General features: G+C 51.8%; 1 long non-coding RNA gene across 1 annotated transcript; it reads left to right on the forward strand.

Annotated features, from left to right (window-relative positions):
- On the forward strand, nucleotides 1-7,742 carry LOC144488562 (uncharacterized). The gene is made up of 3 exons (XR_013496621.1): nucleotides 1-53; nucleotides 5,378-5,447; nucleotides 7,336-7,742. It is a non-coding gene; the product is annotated as an uncharacterized LOC144488562 (long non-coding RNA).
- Nucleotides 7,743-8,197: the final 455 nt, after the last annotated feature.

Raw genomic sequence — 8,197 nt, forward strand, 5'->3', positions numbered from 1 at the left:
ATCGGGAATGCCTTCCGGAAGGTTCTGCCGGGAAAGGCCGATAAATCTGAAGGGTAAGTACTGGCTCTGGTTAATATCGGGATAGATAGGGAATGGGAATTGGGAATGGGGATTGGGAATGGGGATAGGGAATGGGGATTGGGAATGGGGTCGGGAATGGGGGTCGGGAATGGGGGTCGGGAATGGGGATCGGGAATGGGGATTGGGAATGGGGATTGGGAATGGGGATCGGGAATGGGGATTGGGAATGGGGGTCAGGAATGGGGATTGGGAATGGGGATCGGGAATGGGGATCGGGAATGGGGATCGGGAATGGGAATGGGGATAGAGAATGGGAATAGGGAATGGGGGTAGGGATAGTGAATGGGATTGGGGATAGGGAATGGGGAGAGGGAATGGGAATGGGGATAGAGTCATAGAGGTTTACAGCATGGAAACAGGCCCTTCGGCCCAACTTGTCCATGCCGCCCTTTTTTTAAAAACCCCTAAGCTAGTCCCAATTGCCCACGCTTGGCCCATATCCCTCGATACCCATCGTACCCATGTAACTATCTAAATGCTTTTTAAAAGATAAAATTGTACCCGCCTCTACTACTACCTCTGGCAGCTCGTTCCAGACACTCACCACCCTCTGTGTGAAAAAATTGCCCCTTGGACCTTTGGTATCTCTCCCCTCTCACCTTAAACCTATGCCCCTCTAGTTTTAGACTCCCCTAACCTTTGGGAAAAGATATTGACTATCGAGCTGATCTGTGCCCCTCATTATTTTATAGACCTCTATAAGGTCACCCCTCAGCCTCCTACGCTCCAGAGAAAAAAGTCCCAGTCTATCCAGCCTCTCCTTATAACTCAATCCATCAAGTCCCGGGAGCATCCTAGTAAATCTTTTCTGCACTCTTTCTAGTTTAATAATATCCTTTCTATAATAGGGTGATCAGAACTGTGCACAGCATTCCAAGTGTGGCCTTACCAATGTCTTGTACAACTTCAACAAGACGTCCCATCCAAATCATTAATATAAATGACAAATAACAGTGGGCCCAGCACTGATCCCTGAGGCACACCGCTGGTCACAGGCCTCCAGTTTGAAAAACAACTCTCTACAACCACCCTCTGGCTTCTGTCAAGAAGCCAATTTTGTATCCATTTAGATACCTCACCCTGGATCCTGTGAGATTTAACCTTATGCAACAACCTACCATGCGGTACCTTGTCAAAGGCCTTGCTAAAGTCCATGTAGACAACATCAACTGCACTGCCCTCATCTACCTTCTTGGTTACCCCTTCAAAAAACTCAATCAAATTTGTGAGACATGATTTTCCACTCACAAAGCCATGCTGACTGTCCCTAATCAGTCCTTGCGTCTCTAAATGTCTGTAGATCCTGTTTCTCAAAATACCTTCCAACAATTTACCCACCACAGATGTGAGGCTCACCGGCCTGTAGTTCCCAGGCTTTCCCCTGCAGCCCTTTTTAAACAAAGGCACAACATTTGCCACCCTCCAATCTTCAGGCACCTCACCCGTGACTATCGATGATTCAAATATCTCGGCTAGGGGACCCGCAATTTCCTCCCTAGCCTCCCACAATGTCCTGGGATATACTTCATCAGGTCCCGGGGATTTATCTACCTTGATGCGCTTTAAGACTTCCAGCACCTCCTTCTCTGTAATATGTACACTCCCCAAGACATCACTATTTATTTCACCAAGTTCCCTAACATCCATGCTTTCCTCAACAGTAAATACTGATGAGAAATATTCATTTAGGATCTCACCCATCTCTTGTGGATCCACACATAGATGACCTTGTTGATCCTTAAGAGGCCCTACTCTCTCCCTTGTTACTCTTTTGCCCTTTATGTATTTGTAGAAGCTCTTTGGATTCTCCTTTGCCTTATCTGCCAAAACAATCTCGTGTCCCCTTTTTGCCCTCCTGATTTCTCTCTTAACTCTACTCCTACATCCCCTATACTCTTCACGGGATTCACTTGATCCCAGCTGCCTATGCATGTCATGTGCCTCCTTCTTCTTGACCAGGGCCTCAATATCCCGAGTCATCCAGGGTTCCCTACTTCTACCAGCCTTGCCCTTCACTCTAAGAGGAATGTGTTTACCCTGAACCCTGGTTAACACACTTTTGAAAGTCTCCCACTTACCAGACATCCCTTTGCCTTCCCACAGACTCCCTCAATTAACTTTTGAAAGTTCCTGCCTGATACCATCAAAATTGGCCTTGCCCCAATTTAGAATTTTAACTTTTGGGACAGACATATCATTCTCCATAGCTATCTTAAAACCAATAGAATTATGGTCACTGGTCCCAAAGTGATCCCTCACTCACACTTCTGTCACCTGCCCTTCCTTATTTCCCAAGAGGAGGTCAAGTTTTGCCCCCTCTCTAGTCAGGCCATCCCCATACTGAATGAGAAATTCCTCCTGAATACTCAACAAATTTCTCTCCATCCAACCCTCCAATACTATGGCTGTCCCAGTCAATGTTGGGAAAGTTAAAATCTCCGACGCCTATTTTTCTTGGAGCTATCTGTAATCTCCTTACATATTTGCTCCTCAATTTCCCGCTGACTATTTGGGGGCCTATAGTACAACCCGATCAAAGTGATTTCCCCCTTCCTATTTCTCAGTTCTACCCATATAGACTCAGTGGCCGAACCCTTGGATATATCCCCTCTCAGTACGGCCGTGATGCTTTCCCGAATCAAAAATGCAACTCCCCCTCCTCTCTTACCTCCTGTTCTATCTTTCCTATAGCATCTGTACCCTGGAACATTGAGCCGCCAGTCCTGTCCCTCCCTTAGCCATGTTTCAGTAATTTCTATAATATCCCAGTCCCACGCACCCATCCATGCCCTGAGTTCATCTGCCTTGCCCGTCAGGCCCTCTTGCATTGAAATAAATGCAGTTTAATCTGGACTTCCCTTGCTCTCTGTCTTGCTTTTGCCTGATCTGTCTGGTACTAGGGTTACTGACACTGCCTTTACTAATTAATGTGCTCTCTTTAACTTCTGTGCTGTCCTCAACCTTCTCTTCTGTCTCCCTACTGCTTTGGATCCCACCCCGCTGCCAAACTAGTTTAAACCCTGCCGAGTGGCTCGAGCAAATCTCCCCGCGAGGATGTTAGTCCCCCTCCAGTTCAGGTGTAACCTGTCCCTCTTGAACAGATCAGCCCTTCCCCAGAAAAGATCCCAATGATCCAAAAATCTAAATCCCTGCCCCCTGCACCAGCTCTCAAGCCAGGCGTTCAAAGAACAAAGAACAATACAGCACAGGAACAGGCCCTTTGGCCCTCCAAGCCCGCGCCGCTCCCTGGTCCCAACTAGATCATTCTTTTGTATCCCTCCATTCCCACTCCGTTCATATAGCTGTCTAGATAAGTCTTAAACATTCCCAGTGTGTCCGCCTCCACCACCTTGCCCGGCAGCGCATTCCAGGCCCCCACCACCCTCTGTGTAAAATATGTCCTTCTGATATCTGTGTTAAACCTCCCCCCCTTCACCTTGAACCTATGACCCCTCGTGAACGTCACCACCGACCTGGGGAAAAGCTTCCCACCGTTCACCCTATCTATGCCTTTCATAATTTTATACACCTCTATTAAGTCTCCCCTCATCCTCCGTCTTTCCAGTGAGAACAACCCCAGTTTACCCAATCTCTCCTCATAACTAAGCCCCTCCATACCAGGCAACATCCTGGTAAACCTCCTCTGTACTCTCTCCAATGCCTCCACGTCCTTCTGGTAGTGTGGCGACCAGAACTGGACGCAGTACTCCAAATGCGGCCGAACCAACGTTCTATACATCTGCAACATCAGACCCCAACTTTTATACTCTATGCCCCGTCCTATAAAGGCAAGCATGCCATATGCCTTCTTCACCACCTTCTCCACCTGTGACCTAAAGCTAGTGATTCATCTGCCTAATCCTCCTATTCCTACTCTCACTAGCACGTGGCACCAGTAGCAGTCCTGAAATTACTATCTTCGAGGTCCTGCATGTTAGCCTTCTGCCTAACTCTCTATATTCACACTTCAGGACCTCATCCCTTTTCCTCTGTCGTTGGTACCAATAAGTACAACGACCTCTGGCTGCTCACCCTCCCCCTTAGGAAAGTCCTGCAATCGCTCAGAGACGTCCTTGACCCTGGCAGCAGGGAGGCAACACACCATCCTGGAGTCTCGATCGCGGCCACAGAAACGCCTGTCTGTGCCTCTAACTAGCGAGTCCCCTATTACTACTGCTCACTTGCTCTTTGCCCGACCCTGTCCCACAGCAGAACCAGCTGTGGTATCACAGGCCTGGCTGCTGCTGGTATCTCCCCCTGACAGGCTATCCCCCTCAACAGCATCCAAAATGATATACCTGTTTGAAAGGGGAATAGCCACAGGAGACTCCTGCATCACCTGCCTGCCCCTCCCTGCAGTCACCCATCTACCTGTCTGAACCTGTGGTGTAACAACCTCCCTGTAACTAGTGTCTATCACACTCTCTGCCTCCTGTACGCTCCTGTACGGATAGGGAATGGGGATTGGGAATGGGAATGGGGAATGGGATTAGGGACTGGGGATAGGGAAGGGGGATAGGGAGTGGGGATATAGAATGGGGATAAGGAATGGGGATAGGGAATGGGAATGGGGATAGGGAATGGGAATGGGGATAGGGAATGGGGATAGGGAAGGGGGATAGGGAGTGGGGATAGGGAATGGGGATAAGGAATGGGGATAGGGAATGGGAATGGGGATAGGGAATGGGAATAGGGAAGGGGGATAGGGAATGCGGAAAAGGAATGGGGTTTGGGATAGGGAATGGGGATAGGGAATGGGAATATGTAATGGGGATTGGGAATGGGGAGGGGAATGGGAATAGGGAATGGTGATGGGAATGGGGATTGGGAATGGGGAATGGGAATCGGGGTTGGGGATTGGAAATGGGGAATGGGGATTAGGATTGGGGATCAGACGTGGGGATTGGAAATGGGGAAAGTGAATCAGGATAGGGAAGGGGGATAGGAAATGGGAATGGGGATAGGGAAAGGGGATAGGGGATAGGGAAAAGGGATAGTGAATGGGGGTTGGGAATGGGGAATGGGGGTTGAAAATGGGGATTGGGAATGAGGATAGGGAATGGGGGTTGGGAATGGGGATTGGGAATGGGGATAGGGAATGGGGGTTGGGAATGGGGATTGGAAATGGGGATTGGGAATGGGGATTGGGAATGGGGATTGGGAATGGGGATTGGGAATGGGGATTGGGAATGGGGATAGAGAATGGGGGTTGGGAATGGGGATTGGGAAGGGGGATTGGGAATGGGGATTGGGAATGTCTTTTTCACATTTGGCCTTTGCGCTCTGTCCTCCGCAGGTCAGAGAGTTCAACGCCGAGCTGGTTACAGGCACTCAAACCCAAAAAAAAGAAATGACCCAACAGAGAGGTAAGGAACAAGAGGGAGTGCCGCACTGTCAGAGGGTCAGTGCTGAGGGAGTGCTGCACTGTCAGAGGGTCAGTGCTGAGGGAGTGCCGCACTGTCAGAGGGTCAGTGCTGAGGGAGTGCTGCACTGTCAGAGGGTCTGTGCTGAGGGAGTGCCGCACTGTCAGAGGGTCAGTGCTGAGGGAGGGCCGCACTGTCAGAGGGTCAGTGCTGAGGGAGTGCCGCACTGTCAGAGGGTCAGTGCTGAGGGAGTGCCGCACTGTCAGAGGGTCAGTGCTGAGGGAGTGCCGCACTGTCAGAGGGTCAGTGCTGAGGGAGTGCCACACTGTCAGAGGGTCAGTGCTGAGGGAGTGCCGTACTGTCAGAGGGTCAGTGCTGAGGGAGTGCCGCACTGTCACAGGGTCAGTGCTGAGGGAGTGCCGCACTGTCAGAGGGTCAGTGCTGAGGGAGTGCCGCACTGTCAGAGGGTCAGTGCTGAGGGAGTGCCACACTGTCAGAGGGTCAGTGCTGAGGGAGTGCCACACTGTCAGAGGGTCAGTGCTGAGGGAGTGCCGCACTGTCAGAGGGTCAGTGCTGAGGGAGTGCCGCACTGTCAGAGGGTCAGTGTTGAGGGAGTGCCGCACTGTCAGAGGGTCAGTGCTGAGGGAGTGCCGCACTGTCAGAGGGTCAGTGCTGAGGGAGTGCCGCACTGTCACAGGGTCAGTACTGAGGGAGTGCTGCACTGTCAGTGGGTCAGTGCTGAGGGAGTGCTGCACTGTCAGAGGGTCAGTGCTGAGGGAGTGCCGCACTGTCAGTGGGTCAGTGCTGAGGGAGTGCCGCACTGTCAGAGGGTCAGTGCTGAGGGAGTGCCGCACTGTCAGAGGGTCAGTGCTGAGGGAGTGCCGCACTGTCAGTGGGTCAGTGCTGAGGGAGTGCCGCACTGTCAGTGGGTCAGTGCTGAGGGAGTGCCGCACTGTCAGAGGGTCAGTGCTGAGGGAGTGCCGCACTGTCAGAGGGTCAGTGCTGAGGGAGTGCCGCACTGTCAGAGGGTCAGTGCTGAGGGAGTGCCGCACTGTCAGTGGGTCAGTGCTGAGGGAGTGCCGCACTGTCAGAGGGTCAGTGCTGAGGGAGTGCTGCACTGTCAGAGGGTCAGTGCTGAGGGAGTGCCGCACTGTCAGAGGGTCAGTGCTGAGGGAGTGCCGCACTGTCAGAGGGTCAGTACTGAGGGAGTGCCGCACTGTCAGTGGGTCAGTGCTGAGGGAGTGCCGCACTGTCAGAGGGTCAGTGCTGAGGGAGTGCCGCACTGTCAGAGGGTCAGTGCTGAGGGAGTGCCGCACTGTCAGTGGGTCAGTGCTGAGGGAGTGCCGCACTGTCAGAGGGTCAGTACTGAGGGAGTGCCGCACTGTCAGAGGGTCAGTGCTGAGGGAGTGCCGCACTGTCAGAGGGTCAGTGCTGAGGGAGTGCCGCACTGTCAGAGGGTCAGTGCTGAGGGAGTGCCGCACTGTCAGAGGGTCAGTGCTGAGGGAGTGCCGCACTGTCAGAGGGTCAGTGCTGAGGGAGTGCCGCACTGTCAGAGGGTCAGTACTGAGGGAGTGCCGCACTGTCAGAGGGTCAGTGCTGAGAGTGTGCCGCACTGTCAGAGGGTCAGTGCTGAGGGAGTGCTGCACTGTCAGAGGGTCAGTACTGAGGGAGAGCCGCACTGTCAGAGGGTCAGTACTGAGGGAGTGCCGCACTGTCAGAGGGTCAGTGCTGAGGGAGTGCCACACTGTCAGAGGGTCAGTGCTGAGGGAGTGCTGCACTGTCAGAGGGTCAGTACTGAGGGAGTGCCGCACTGTCAGAGGGTCAGTGCTGAGGGAGTGCCGCACTGTCAGTGGGTCGGTAACACTGCTCTCCTCTCTCTCTCTCTCTTTAGATCACGTCCACATCCAGAACCGTCCATCAGAGTGTCCGCCCGTTGCTGGGAGACGGAGTGGGGTGTTATCAATCCCACATTCTCCGTGATGTCGGCACTGAGGACAATCTATCCCAGTGTCCTGAAAGCAAATTCCAGCTTCCTGGATTTTCCATCCTCTGTTCAGAGCTGCAGACTGGATGAATTCTATGCACTTTGCCTCGATATGATTGCCAAGGACTTCCTCCTCTCCTCCTGAGGTTTGCTTCAGCCTGAGATCATTTCTGTGCCTTCCACACAGCCTTTTGTTAAAGAAATTGGGGCCAGCTATTGGTGAACTGTATAATCTGTTGCTGGGTGGGTTTTCGCAATGACAAATACCAAAGCACACACTGCTAGATTTTATAATAAATATTCACTTCACTATCGCTCGGCCTCCATCCATTCATTACTGTTCAACAATACCCAACATGGATCCATCCCCGAACACCTCGAGTAGATTCCAGTCTGTAACTCACTCCCGGGTATCTGTTATTCTATATATAAACCACCCCGAACCCCTCGATCAGATTCCAGTCTGTAACTCACTCCCGGGTATCTGTTATTCTATATATAAACCACCCTGAACCCCTCGATTAGATTCCAGCCTGCAACTCACTCCCGGGTATCTGTTATTCTATATATAAACCACCCCGAACCCCTCGATTAGATTCCGGTCTGTAACTCACACCCAGGTATCTGTTATTCTATATATAAACCACCCCGAACCCCTCGATTAGATTCCAGTCTGTAACTCACTCCCGGGTATCTGTTATTCTATATATAAACCACCCCGAGCCCCTCGATTAGATTCCAGTCTGTAACTCACTCCCGGATATCAGTT

Source organism: Mustelus asterias, unplaced genomic scaffold, assembly GCF_964213995.1.
Source record: "Mustelus asterias unplaced genomic scaffold, sMusAst1.hap1.1 HAP1_SCAFFOLD_1665, whole genome shotgun sequence".
In the NCBI taxonomy this organism is placed as follows: domain Eukaryota; kingdom Metazoa; phylum Chordata; class Chondrichthyes; order Carcharhiniformes; family Triakidae; genus Mustelus; species Mustelus asterias.